This window comes from Balaenoptera acutorostrata, chromosome 17 (assembly GCF_949987535.1).
Source record: "Balaenoptera acutorostrata chromosome 17, mBalAcu1.1, whole genome shotgun sequence".
NCBI lineage: Eukaryota > Metazoa > Chordata > Mammalia > Artiodactyla > Balaenopteridae > Balaenoptera > Balaenoptera acutorostrata.
The window spans coordinates 63,017,984-63,033,623 of NC_080080.1; the positions used below are offsets into that span (position 1 = coordinate 63,017,984).

Consider the following 15,640-nt stretch of genomic DNA (forward strand, 5'->3'; position numbering starts at 1 on the left):
ACAAACAGATGTCAAGGGTCATTCCACTTAAATCACTGAGTAGTAAGCAGAGTTAATCATTCAGAGTCCATGTATGTACAAAATATTTAAAATGCAACCGCGAGTTAAATGGATTCATCACATTCTTTCTTAGATGATTTTTTAAACTAGATGGAAAAGTGGCAAGAATTCACAAATATATATATTTGCAACTCTTGTATTATGTACTTTTTATAACTCATATTAAGGAGCTTGCAATATACCTATCTCTAGCATAAAGCACATTTGTATTTGAGACAGGACGGTGAAACTGACTCAAAAAGACTACAAGACAAATGTTCTTACATATTTTGCCTTATCTTTGCCCATATTTTAGTAAGTGAATATAATTTCAAAACATTGGGGCTTTGAGTTTCAAACTTTTGAAATCTTTGTACTGTTTATCTTGTGCTGGAAAAGGATTAAAGAATGAGATTGGGAGAAAATCCAACTCAGTGTAGACCACAGACAGTCTTACATGCATTTGAGAATTCCAAAGGTGTACTTGCAGGCAAGAAATGCATGGTATTAATGAATGAGTAGGCACAGCCAGTATGGAATTTAGAGATGTCTCAGGCTAATGCTTCATTTGCGGTTGAGGAAGCAAAGAGGTTAAATGGCTTGTCAAAGGTTCACCAACAAGTCAGCAGAAGAATTGGGTTTAGAAATCAGTAACTAAATCAAATATTTAGCGGGTAAAAATCCATACCCACACTCAAAAACTAACATATTTTTAGAGAATGTCAGCATAGAAAAACAGACACCTTCTTCTCTCTAAACACTAATAAACTACTGGTAAAATCTTCTGAAAGGAAAAAAAAAATTTCTTAGTGATAGTCATAAGAAGTGTCAAGAGGTTACTACATCCCAGATTCTGGTAGAAATTTCTATAGTTACCTACATGAGTGAGGGGAATTAAGAAATATCTACCCTCCTTTCCACTCATGGACCACCAAATATAATAGGTATAATTCAAAATCACAAATTCTAGAGTCAGACATGTAAGAAGCTCAAACTAGTTTCCACAATTAATAATTCATGTTATAAGATCCCAGAGTACCTGTATAAAAGTAATGAGATCATTTTAATTTGTACTAAAAACATCCAAGAATCTAATAAATCATCATAAGTGGAATATAAATATACAATTTAGACAAAGGGAAATAAAAATAGAATACCAACTTATGGGAAAATATCCAAATTTGGTAATAATCAAAGGACATTAATCTTAAAACATAATGTTATGCCTAGCAAATTAGTTTATTTTGTAAATGACATTATATGCTGCAGATAACTTACATCACTCACACAATGCTGATAACAATATAGACTGCCCTCCCCTAAGTGTATATATGTATATATATGTATATGAATATGTATAAATCAAGAGATATTAAAATGCTTATAACTTTTGGCCTAGTAATACCAGTTCTAAGAAGGTATCTTTCTTGAGATTTAATAAGCAGAGAGGCACTTGGTATTAAAAGCAGAAATACTATTCTTTAATATAAATGGTAAAACTCTGTTTTCTTTCCTGATCATGCTCAGAATTTTACTGGCTTTTAGGATTATGAAGGCAACTTTAGGCTTGTGTATTCCCAAAATAGTCTACAATGATTCCTAGGTCCTTAGATCACCTAGAACTTTGTGTTTACTGACTTTAAACTAGTTCCCATCTATAGCAAAGGATTATAACTTATGATGACATAATTTTCTCATATGTGGCACACTCCCACTGGCACGCCCAGAGTTGTCAATAATTCTCTGCATTATGGCTGAAGAGTAACTCCACCCCTTTCCTACTCAAAAACTCATTTCATAATTCGAGAGAGAGAGTTTTTATAGGCACAGCGCTGATTCAATTCTAACATAAAAGAAACAATCCTCACACTTTGATGAAGTATTATAAAAACAAATTACAATACACACAACATTGATTGTCACACATTGTAAGAATGTCTTGACAACATCTGTCATTGGAAGCCAAAAACTCTGTACGTTGAATTTTCTTGAGCTACTATTACTATTATAACAAAAATAATATATGGCATTTATTAGATGATTACTCTTTGTCAGGCCCTATGTTAGTTTACATACTTTATCTTATTTAACACTTATAATAGCTCTATAGGTGACCACCATTTTAATCTTTATTTTATAGAGAGGAAAATGGTGCTTAGAGAGCATAAGTAATTGCCCAAAATACAGTAAGTGATAAAATCAAACACAAATATAGGGCTATCTAATGTTCTCATAACCAGTGCTTTTTTTTTTTTTAACCACAGGAAATTTCTTCAGATATTGAGAATTATTTGCCTAAGAAGACTTCTATATGGAAAGTAATCTCCTTCTCCCTCCAGATTCCAAATTGCCCTTCCTAGTGGCACCACGACTATTTTGGAGTTATTACGAGTTTGCGCAGAGAAAGTCTATACATGAAAAAACTGTATGTGTGTAAGTGTGTTTGTGTACTTTTTAAATACAAATAAATCAAAATCTACATTATGTCCCTCAAATGTCTTTGTTTGCTTGAGGATCTACCCAGGAAATGTTTCCATATCATCATATACATTAGGCAATCACTCTCTCAATAGACAGTTAAGTTGTCTACAGGCGTTGCTCTTACAGACAATATTATCATGAATAGTCTGCAAACATCTTTGCCAACAGTGCATGAGTCTTTCTAGAGACAGTATCCCTGAGTCAACAGGTATGAATATTTTTTTCTTTTTGAGAGAGAAGGTCAAATTACTTCAAAGTTATTGTAATAATTTACATACACACCCACACTATATGGCAATAAAATGCCTGTTTTCTCACAACCTCATCAATACCAAATATTAACAGAAATTTTTATTTTGGCCAAAATGAAGAGTAGAAATATTACATTGTTGTTTATACTTCCATTTCTTTAATTATTTGTAGAGACCAGGCACCTTACCATATGTTTAAAAGTTTATTTTTTTCTTTGAGCTACATGCAAATATCCTTTTGCCTATAAAGCTGGTTCTACTTTCTTGATTAATAAAAGCTCTTTATATATTAAAATTAATATTCATCTAAAATATGTTATAAACTACCATTTTTGTCATGCAGATTTTTAAAAAAATTTCACATAGTCAAATTTCATTATTTGTTGTATTGTATACTTTAGTGTGTTTACTGTATAGAGGTATTCTCACTAGAATTAGAGAAAAAATATTCTCTTTCTTACAAATTTTACAACTAATATTTTACATTTAAAATTTTATTTCATCTGAGATAAACAACAAGGTCTTACTGTATAGCACAGAGAACTGTATTCAATATCCTATGATAAACCATAATGGAAAAGAACATTTAAAAAAAAGAATATATATATATGTATAACTGAATCACTTTGTGGGTATAGCAGAAATTAACACAACTTTGTAAATCAACTACACTGGTAAAATGTGTAGTTCCCAGCCTCAAAGCCTATGTCCATCTGAGAGTTTACAAGTCCCCCAGGTGCTCTCTTCATGGTTACTGAGGCTCTGTCACTCACACATCTGAGCAAACCTAGTGTGAATCCATTTACCCATGGATCCTGTCAGCACTTTTTTATTATTATTATGAAATTCTTAATTTGTCCAAAACCCATTTCCTCCATTTTTTTCTTTTACTAGTCAAAATCTGCATTTAAAAAATGAGACTATTTGTTTTGTTTAAAAAAAAAAATTATTTCATCTGGAATATATTTTGGTATGATATACGAAGTAGGGATGAAGTTGTAATTTTTTTCCCTGATTGAATACTGGCCTGTTGTCTACACATGTTTATTGAATAAAACATCTTTTAGCAATCATTTGATATAGTATCCACATAAACAAAAAAGAGCTCTGTGTGTGTGCGTGTGTGTGTGTGTGTGTGTGTGTGTATTCAGGAATACATTTGGACTCTGTTTTATCTTATTGATCTATCATGTACCATTTTTTTAAGAATTACTGTGGTTTTATAGTGTGTTTTAAAATCTGGTGTTATCTATTACTCCCAGAATATATATATACATATATACACATTTATATATATGTATATATATATATGTTATATATATACACACACACATACAAACAATAAACATATATAACTATAGACAATTAGAGTACATATATATTTATGTATGTATATTTATTTATAATTCAGCTGTTTAATAATATTCCAAAGGTTGTGCAACCAGCATCGCTATCTCTAATTCCAGAACATTTTCATCACCCCCCCCAAAACCACTCATTACTAGCCCTTAGTAACCACTACTCTATGTTTTTTCTCTAGTAGGTTTCCCCATTCTGGACATTTCATATAAATGGAATTGTATAATATTTTGTGTGTGTGTGAGTTTGTCTTGTTCTTTTCACTTAACATAATGTTGCCATGATTCATCTATCTTGTAGCATGTATCAGGACTTCATTTTTTATGTTTGAATAATATTCTATTGTATAGATCTACCCCATTTTGTTTATCCATTCATCAGTTGATGGAATTGTGGATTGTTTCCACTTTTTGTCTATTATGAATAACGCTGCTATGAACATTGGTATACTAGTTTTTTGTATGAAAATATATTTTAAATTCTCTTAGGTATATACTTAGAAGTAGAATTGTTGGATCATATGGTTAATCTATGTTTAACTTTTTGAGAAACTGCAAAAATTTTTCCCAAAGCAGCTGTGATAATTTACATTCTATCCAGTAACGTATATGAGGTTTCAGTGTCCTGGCCAATACTTGTTTCTGTGTCTCTTTTTTATTATACCCATCATAGGATGTGTTAAATCTTATTTCATTGTCATTCTAAATTGCATTTCCCATTTATGTATCTTCTTTATGAAAGCACCTATTCAAATCCTTTGTCCATTTGTAATTGGGTTATATCATATTATTGTTGCAGTGTTAGAGTTATTTTTATAGTCTGGATACTAGACCCTTAACAGATATATGATTTGCAAATATTATCTCCCATTCTGTTGGCTGTCTTCAATTTCTTGATATTGTCCCTTGAAGCACAAAGATTTTCAATTTTGGTAAGTCCAATTGTTTTTTCCTTTTCTTAGTTGTGCTTTTAGTATCATATCTAAAAGTCCATTGCTTAATCCAAGGTCATGAAGATGTAAAACTACGTTTTCTTCTAAGGATTTTATAACTTTAGCTCTTAGATTTAGGCCATTGATCATTTTGAGTATATTTTTGTATATTGTGTTAGGTAGGGGTCCAACTTCATCCTCTTTCATATGAATTTCCAGATGGCTCAGCACCATCTGTTGTAGAAACCATTCTTTTTGTATTGAATAGTCTTAGTACTCTTGTCAAAATCAGTTGACTATAAATGTATGGATTTATATCTGGACTCTCAGTTCTATGTATGTTTTTATTCCAGTACCATACATTTTTAATTACTGCAGCTTTGTAAAAAGTTGTAGTAAGTTTTGAAGTCAAGACGAATGGGTCCTCCAACACATCTTTTTTTTTTTTTTAATAATGCTTCTTTTTTAAAAATTTTATTTATTTATTATTTATTTATTTATTTATGTATTAGCCATGCCATGTGGCTTGTGGGATCTTAGTTCCCCAACCAGGGATCAAACCCAGGCCCTCAGCAGTGAAAGCACAGGATTTTATGTGGTTCCCTAATGTCTCAGTGTTTGCCTACAATATAAATACTTTAATTTTCTTTTTAAATTTTCAGTGAGGTTTCTATTAAAATGTATATTATATTAATAATACCATGGTATATTTTTAAAGTGTCTGTACATATTTTTGAAATTTTTATGACTGAAAACTGAGACACCAAGATAATATTAAATGCAATTTAAGTTTAGCTTCTAAATTGATTTGGCATATCATAGCATAAGACTTTTCTTTTAATTAAAAAAAAAATTTCAAGGAATCCTATGAATAAATTCATAGAGTAACAAAAGCTCGGAACACAGAAATATCTAGAGAGTTTCTTTCATTACTGTAAAGAAAACAAAGACAGCTAGGAAAGATCAGGGAGCAACCAGGAAGAAAATAGATTTGATAATAAGATTTAAGATGAAATAAAGATTTTCTGCCCTGAATTTATAATGATGTGCTCCTCTTCAATTGCTATAGGAAACAATGTTATCTTTTTCTCTGTGAGTTATTTATTAGATATATAATTTACTGGGATTTACATCTCTTTTAATTTCTTTATTATGTCCAGCAGTTAGGAATTCCTTCGGCAAGGAATCAGATGTGATATCCTTTGCTTAACGAAGTTACACTTGCTTTAACAACGCACAAACGCAAACACATTTCTTTCTGCCAACAGAGAGACCAGACTTTGTTTTAAAACAGCTGTTTATGTACTTAAGGCCTTTAAAGTAAATTCAAATACAAATACACAGCTCTGTTAGGTTCTCAGTCATTAAACACTTCTCTACACAACATTTATATACCCAGTCAAACCTAGTGGGAAGCAAGGGGCTGTGGACAACTTCTTAACTAAGCTCTTCTGAATCACACGTCAGTGGAACTAAGAACATGCACTTTCTACAGCAAAATTTATACTTGGTCGATAAGGCAGTGTTTCCAAATCTAGTAAACACTGCTGCATTTGATTTTCTCTAAAACTGCAATTCCTATAATCACAAAATTTTTATGCTGGTCATCTGAGATATAGCAAAACGTTTTTATTAAAACTTATTTTAATGCTGTTTACACATATAGCAATAATGTATCTGATGCTGCTCCACTGTAGTATAATTTCCACCTATGACATCATTTCTATGTTTTTTACATCTTTTTTCCACTTTTCTGGCTGTAGTAACATTAGTCCAGTTGATTTTCACGGAACAAAAGCCAAAATTTATATGAACTCTTTCAAGAAAACCAGTTACATGTTTTTGAATTTTGCAGAAGAGGTCTCTATAAAAATTAAGTGGTGAGAAAAAGTGCAGGAGTCTTTAAGAATCCTAACATTTGAGAGTAAATCCCATGTTACGAAGTGCAGAATTCTAGTGCAGGCTGCCCAAAATAATTAGGAGGTTGAAAAATGTCCTAAGAAAAACTATAGCAATATCAAACTTTTGTTTGAGTAACTAAAAGTTGAAGGCTGCAGGAAACATAAATAAAAATATCTCAAGTGTTATGAAGGTAATGTAATATCTACAAAGTTGAAAAAATTAGAATATTAAAATATATTCAAGAAGCTATCAGAAAGCTGCCAATAGACGTCAGGTAGAGTTCATGACAAAAAAAGCAAAAGATTAAAGACTAACAGTGACCAGAATAATATTTTTAAAATATTAATTACCTTTAAAAAGTAGATTTTATTGTAGATTTTGTTTTATCTTGTAATAATTTTCAGTACTTTCCAAATTTTCTGCATATAATTATAATATTAAAAATAGATTTAAATATTAAATTATTTTTGAAGAAGTAACAGACTTTACATGCTAGTTTTGATAGTATGTTCTTTTTTCCATGGTATTTCATACGTCTTTCAATTATAAATTATTAATAGCACATCCTTATAAATATAAATACAACAGTTCACAAAATTCAAAGGCTTTGTTGAGGAGGGAGGGAATATGTAATTGATAAATTTGCTAAAAGAGGCAAAGAGAAAATATTAAAATATCGATAATATCCTATTTCTTAAATAGGGAGGTAGCTATACCATTTTAGTATTATTCTTTATACTGCATATATAACATGTTTATGAGTTAAATATTTCATTATAAAAAATGTAAACTGTTATGTCTTTATGGAAGTTACAGTTTCTCCCTTATACAAGTTCCAAAGTTGACAGCATGCTCAAGCAGAGACATTTAAAAATCAGGAAACTGCCAGCTCCTCAGCCTAGTGAATTCTGAGGCTTACAGTAATATTACTGGTTGGTAACTTAAAGACCTGTTTAAGAACAACCTCCCATCCTTAACAACTTTAATAAAAGTGATAATAGTGAATGCCGTCACATGGGGATAGTACAACTGAAGATTTCCGAAATATTGCAATTTATTAAAATTTTCTTTCATCTTTAATGTCTGCGCGTGCACACACACACACACACACAAAGGGTTAACAATGTAGGGGACTGAGGAAAAATCATGTGGTAGAAGTGAAGATTTATTTGATAGTATTTCATACCAAGAAAGAATACAGGATGAGAGGGGTAGGAGGGCACTGTTTCATCTTTAAATCTTAAAAAATATAATCTGTGAGTCAATTGCCAAAGCACAAATAGAATAAGCATAAACTCATTTTGCTCCAAAATCACTGCCTTTTATTCCCTTCTATGATACTCCTCTCATTCTGTCCTCAGTTTCTGTTATTTGGTAACATATACTAGCTTACTACTAGATCTTAATTACTCATTACTGGGGACCAAACTTCATGAAACTATGTAGTTTCTTTTCCACCAAAAACATTACCTTGTACATAGTTGGCAGGCCATAATTTACAATCAATTTAAATTAAAATTGCTATTGTCACCTTTTTAAAGTATTTTATCATTAAACTAAAATATATTTTTCATGTATTTGAGTGCATGTTTATTTATATATATTTTGAGTTAATGACATTATCTAAAATTTGGCCCTTTCAAACATTACATTTTACCACTATTCATTCATTCAAAGAAAATTAATGGCCATTTTTATGTTCTAGGCACTAATCTAGGCAATAATTTCAAGGATTAATAAGTCAGAGTACCTGCACTTGATGAAATTGTTTCTAAATACACATGATACACAATATTTTAATATGCAATCTTTATTTATTACATTCAATAAAAACAAATTTACTCTCTAGTCAGTAAAGTATTCTCAATGGTCACAAATTAAAGCTCAATTTATGCGACTATAATAAAAGACCTCATTAATGTTTGTCTCATTATTTTAGGCAATAAAGATGACTTAAATTTTCACTTATCTACCACATCATTTTCCTTAGTCTCCTTCTACATCTTCTACATTTTCAGCCCTGTGGGGGATGTGTGTGTGTGTGTGTGTGTGTGTGTTGGAAGGTACAGGGAATGCTTTTTCCTCACTCCCTGCAAAAGCGTTTTGTCTAATTTTATTATGTCATTTATTATACTTCATGTTGTCTGTTAATTTATTGAATACACGTTCATAACCTCACTACACTGTTTTTTGCAGGAAGGTTAAACATTTTATAAAACTCAGATTTTCCTATGTTTTTTTCCAACAAAGTATGGATTCAATAAATTTTCATAAATGAACTCAAAGTTTATAATTATTTAGTCAGTAGTCCTAAAATATATTATTATTTAAATATCAATACAGCACTGCTCAGAAACCTCACGTTTTAAAAATATCAGTATAGTGAGGGTGGATTTTATTATTTGGCATTGATATCTATTCTGCAAATTTTGCTTAGAGTGGGAAATGTAGCAAAAGAGAAAATAAAAGAAAATGTACCCCAATTACTTGGGACAAATTTTCAACTATTTCTTTTGGAAATGAATCACAATAAAAACATAATCAGGCTTAATGAAATTAGTAGGTACAGCAAATAAATTTCCTAATTTTTATTAATATCAGTGGGAATTATATATGCTTATCACATGTTGTTTAAACAGGTGAAAAACACTACAAGGCTTATATAAATTAATTTTAAAAACACTATTGTTAAAATAGACATTATGAAATGTTAAGAATATATACAATTTTGAAAAATAGGAAGCACAATTACTAAATAAAGATATAGAAAATTTCACCCTAAACTGAAAACTATAAAGAGCAATTGTTTTTTTACATTTCAAATTAGCATTTTTTACAAATTACAATACCCAGTGCTAATAAAGATAAAGTAGAATAGACAATCTCTTACACTTCTGTGGGAAATACTCATTAGGTACAAACATTTTGCAAAGCTACCTTTACAAGTTTTGTCTCAATGATTCATTTTGTGAGAAAAGAGGCCATTTTGGGAACTCTTCAGGGTGGAGAAGCCCATGTCCCACCATTCTCCATTTCTTCTTAGGACATGAAAGGGTCTCCCTAATCCAGTTCAGTCCAATAGCTCCTTTCCCTCCAGATATTTACCTTGCTTCCTCCTCTAAAAGTTGTCAACACAAATCTGGTCCATCCCAATGATGAGATTTCCTCTTCAATCCCAAAATTCACCAAATACATATTGTTAAAATAAACAAGGAGGCTGTTAGACTGAAGTGGCTCTGTTGCTTTGATGGCCTATCAAATCAAAACCCAAGCCTGTAAATGCCTCAAGGTGAAGAAATAGAAACCTAAGGACAACCAATCACAAACAGCCAACTAGGTTTCAATCTATAGCCAATCAAATGATTGCCTTTATTCGCACCTTCTTTGTTTGTCTTTCCCTAGTTCTTGGCCAGTGGAGTGCTCCCAACCACTTCTGTTCTGGTGCTGTCTGACCGGAACTGATTTTTGCTCAAATAAACTCTTAAAAATTTTAATGTGCCTCAGTTTATCTTTTAACAATATAAGTAGTGGTAGATATACATTTTTCACACATTCTAATGGTATATATATGAATACATATGTGTATGTGTTTGTACATATATATATATTTTTTTAATCACGTTCCAACTCTGTTCCCTCATGCATCTCTGGCAGGCACTAAGTCTGCTGGCTGCCATCTGTTTTTTGTGTCAAACCAATCTTGTTCCAAGAACCATCCCCCTCCTCGCCTCCAAAGCGGAAGAGGCAGAGACTGCTTAGGATGGGTGGTTGTTCTTTCACTTTTTCTCAAGAGAAATCACCTACATTGTTTATCATTCGAAGCTAAAAATGTCTTTATGGCCTTCCTCATGTGGTTCCTGTGAGGATGAGTTGGGCCACTCTGTGAGGTCAGCTGGGATTGATAGAAAAGTGATGGACTTCAGCACGACTCCGGACAAATCCCGTAACCTCTTACAGCCTTTGGTTCTTCTCTACAAAAATGAGGATAACGAGACTCACCTCACAAGATTGTTTTGAAGAATTAATGAAATGAATTATATGAAAGTTTTATGTAATCTATGAAGTAGCATGGTAAAGTCTGTTATTAGGTGAGAATGGGATATATATGTAAAATGACGCACAAATGTAGACGGTCAGGATAAAGCTCCAATTTAGTGCTAGAATTTGCATTTTATCCCAAATACTCTCTGCTTTAACTAGTTTTTCTGATCTCTTTTTAATCTGTCATTGTGCAGCTACTGAAGGGACAGTAAAAGAATTTTCCCTGCCTTATGTGTTTCTAGCTGGGTTAGATCTTATCTGGATGGAGATTAGATTATCATCTAATCTCAGATGTTAGAGTGATTCATACTATCAATGCTGAAACTATTTAGAAAGGGAAGAATCAAGTAGGTGGGAACAATAGGGATAGATTGTGGGGGAGGTGACACTCCAGCTAGGCCTTGAACATTGGAAATAACTTTAAGAAGCAAGCATTCCAAGCCAGAAGCAGAGTATGAAAATAAGTATAGAAAACTCATTTTAAAGGCGAGTTCCTTCAGCATGCAAGAAAAGAATGAAACCAGGTTGTAGTAATACACGTTGGTATAAAGCAGTGGGCAAGAAACTCAGCACTGCACCGGGGCATACCTTCCCTAGAGAGGATGTCATTGAAACAGGCTTAAACGTATGGCCATAATGACCTCATTGTCTAAAGCTGCTTTCTGGTTTCCAGCTTTGTTCTTCCTATGCTATCTCTTATCCACTGCAGTCTGTCTGTCTCAAATAGCTGGCTTCATCTGCTTGGAAATCTTCATAATGGATCTAACCATTTGTCTCCTAACAGACTTGCATCCTCCATTTCACTGAGAATTATAGTGATCTTAGAAGTATGTTTTCATGCTCCTCAAATCGCTATAATTAGAAAAAATTGCTTAAAAGATGCTATGGTTTTTATGTACATTTGTTAACTGCATATTTTCTTTACTCTCAACATGTATCTACTGGTATTATATAAAAACGTAAATATCATAAAATTAAGTTCTTTAGCAAAAACCACATATCAGTAATGTCATAACCATTACAGAACCATTAAAATGTGCTCATGCTAAGACTCTATATTATCATTTATTATTTCAATAACCCTTTGCATATATATATTATTTTTTTTTTATTTTTCATTTTATAGTAGAAGAAAGTGTTATGTACAAAGACTAAGTTACTTTCCTCAAGTCACAGAGCTCATCAATGGTGGAGATGTGATTGAAAAGTTTATACTCTTCAAACTTAATCAAATGAATTTTAAGGAATGGATGAGATGAGTAGCTTTTTGGATTTCCATATTACAAACGGTGCTACAATACCCCAGCCTTAATTCAAAAAGTGTATACTGGTCCTGTGCCTACCAGTGTAGGAAGCCAGGGGGAGGGAAGGGAGAAACATGTTATTAAGCACAGACCTCTTTCTGTTGAGTATTCTTATGCGTGTGTAGTTTCAGTCAGCTAAAAGTAGACAGTCACAATCTTCAAATTTCTCCATTTGCTGGACACAGAAGTGTATTTTCTTATTATATAAATTATAAACATTAAAAATTTTATGGTTCACAAAATCACAAAAGAAAATCTAAGAGAGAATTCAGAAAAAGAAAGCATTTGCAATTTTTTTCAGAACATTGACTCTACTACATTACTGCAAGTGAATTAAATATGTGCATCTGGTCTGATAAACAATTTTTATTCATAGAAATTGTTCCCTCCATCATTAAATAAATGTTCTTCAAATACTTTAAACTTTTTAGTTTGAAAATGTGCTAATTAACTGTGTAGTGCCGGGCTCCAAACTGCCATCCTGTCTAGTGCTCTGTCTGGAACATATGTATATAAGCTTTTACAATATTTTGCAGGCATTATATCAGAAATGAGAATGGCAAAAGGCATAATCATAATATGCGTACAACAAATCAGATTTGCAATATAAGATAGGAAGAAAAGGAGCTCCTTTAGAAGGTTGTGGTCAGTGTATACGTTGAGACCTTTCAATATATATGAGACCTTAGAAATCACAGGCAAGTCAGACAAGAAGAAAAGAGGTCTTTACAAGGTGTCCAAGTAATAAATAATTTACAAAGCAATTTAGAAACCTCAGCAGTCACCACTTACAAGGCTGTGGTAGGGAACGGAGTCTATATTTGTAGAGAACAGTAGAATCAATACAAGGAGTAACCTGTCAGTTTTTTCTATAGTGTCAATATCTCAGACTGGCTGCTTTCACTGGTGCTCCTGTGGAAACAATTTCCAAAAGTATACTATTGAGTGACATGCTGCATGGATTAAATGATTTACTTTAATCCCCTAACTGCATGTTGAAAGACCGACAGCCCAAAAGGAATACTAGATAGCCTGAGGACAAAGCAACCTATAATAACAGTGTGATTTTGGAATGGTTTATACTTAAGAAAACCCCAGTGCCACAACAAGTTCCATGCAGAGCAACGAGTAAAAATGAGAAGTGGCCACAATAGACTTATGATATGTGGCTACCAGGAGGATCATTCACAATATTGAGAGATCTGATTAAACAGATTTATTGGTCAACTTTCCAGTTTGTAAGTCATCAGATAAAATGGTGATTTGATCTTAGAACAGCAATGGGCAGTCTTAACCATTCCCTTTTCGTTTGCACCTATGTGATAAAGATCTAGTAAAAATTTCTGAAGTGTCTTATCAAGCTCAAACAGGGTCTTAACACTAAATAATTAGGTATAAGAAGTACTAATTTCATTTAATGAGAAGGCTATAAAATTAAATTGACTGTAAGCATAGAGCAATGGGAAGCTTCAGAGACAAGTGCAGCAGGGAAACACTCCATCTTTAGCCATGGAGTAGGCTGAAAAAAGATGGCTCTCCCAACTTCACTGCTATGTGACTCTGACCTTTTCAATGAGAAGATGAGTTCAGTTTATCTCTGGTCCTTTCCAGCTCTAATAATTCTATAATTATAAACATCAATTATTATTCAGGGTTAAGGTACATTGATCTCTGTGAGCTCCTGAGGTGTGTGGAAACGTTTGCCCTTAATTTGAAAGGCACTGAATTTTGGGGATTAAAAAACTAAGATGTAAATATAAGGATAAGTTTTACTTTTGTTTGTTTTTTGCTTTCCCAGTTCAGATTCTATCATTTAGGAACAGTCACAAACATTTAGAAGGTGGAAGAGACACAGAAGCTTCACTGCTCCTGCAGCAGTAGCAGGTGAATAAATGCTTAGGCTTCACCATATAGGAGGTGCTTTTGTGAGCACTTTGTTCTTTGAATGAAATCCCTTCCTGCTTCAAATTCCTAAAGCAGTTTCTGCTTTTCTGACCAAAGCGTGGATAATGCAGTGTCTTTTACATTATTAATACACAGAAGACATCACATCACATGTATTCATTGTAAAGTTTGAGGAAACAGAATGAGAAAGGATATCAAAGACACTGAGATAAAGACTATTAAGAATGGCTGTTCCATACTGCCCTCATTTAAATCTCAGTTTCCTCATCTGTAAAATAAAAAAATTTGGTATATTAATCCCTAAGATCCCTAATGCTTCAAGGTACTAAGATTGCATGATTCTAAGTTTATTGTTCAAAACGTCCAATTGTGTTAAATAACAGCAGCAATTTGAAACATGGCTTCTATTCTCAAGGAGTCAATCTACTTGTGGAGAGAAAAACTGGTAAGGGTAATTAGCATGAATGAGTGAGAAATGAGATTATTCTAACTCTAGGAACTTCTGCGATGCAGAGGAAAATTCCTAATTGAAGAATTGGGTGATCATGATATTAGGTCTAAGCTGGGCTGCAGAGAATAAGTAGATTTTGATTGGTAGACAAAAGAAGGCTTTGGGGTAAAAAGAAAGCAAATGGTGGATGTTTGAAAGGATGTGTGAGCGTGACTGGACTTTAAAAGTGGTACTATATTATAGAGGGTTTAGAGAGGTTGAGACAGAAATTTTCAGGTTTGTTTCCAGGCATGACCGAAAGCCATGAAAGATTTTTTTTAAGCAGATAAGTGATAAGTGTACAAATCAAATGATACATTAAAAAATCAAATATATATCAATCCTGGAAATCTTAAATGTGGCAGGTCCTGAAACCAAGGACATGTTGTAAATTTTAAGAATACAAAATAAAGAAAAAAAAAAGAAGGGGTGATTCACACATATAGTTATATGCAAAAGGACAACCCGTCTGTGAGTTGGCAAAAAAAGCCTGTCCCAAGGTAAAGTATCATGAAGGAAATTAAAGTTTATGAAAATGTGAAATGTGAAAATTATTATTCAGAAAAGAGCGAGTAAACAAAACAATTGGGATACTAGGTTTTACCATTTTTTAAATTGTTGAGATGTTAAGTGGGATTATAAAATTACTCACTTTTTGAATTCACTTTTGGAGAGTGAATTTTCGAAATCAACTTTCAAATTTTAAGCCAGAAAAGGTTTTTAAATTTTTGTTTGTTGTTTGCTTGAATTGGGCCAGGTCCCATCCACAAAGGTATAGATAAGCTGTATGGTTCATGGTTCTGCAAATGAACCACAGTAAATTATTACTAATTTAACTAAAGTATAAAATACTATTATACAGGACTACTATTTTCATGTATTTTGTCTCCCATCTCAGGGCTTAGCTCTACTCTGCACTTAAAAGTTCAGGAAGAAA

At 32.5% G+C, this 15,640-nt stretch overlaps 1 protein-coding gene across 3 annotated transcripts in view; it reads right to left on the reverse strand.

Annotated features, from left to right (window-relative positions):
- HNF4G (hepatocyte nuclear factor 4 gamma) overlaps positions 1–15,640 on the reverse strand; it is a 132,975-nt gene that overhangs the window by 48,543 nt on the left and 68,792 nt on the right. For 2 of the 3 annotated variants that reach the window (XM_057531657.1, XM_057531658.1), the window contains exon 1: positions 12,401–12,486. The exons of the other annotated variant lie outside the window; for it this stretch is intronic. The gene's annotated coding sequence lies outside the window, so the exon portion shown is untranslated. Of the gene's footprint in view, positions 1–12,400; positions 12,487–15,640 lie in introns of those variants that run through there. 3 annotated transcript variants of the gene reach the window in all.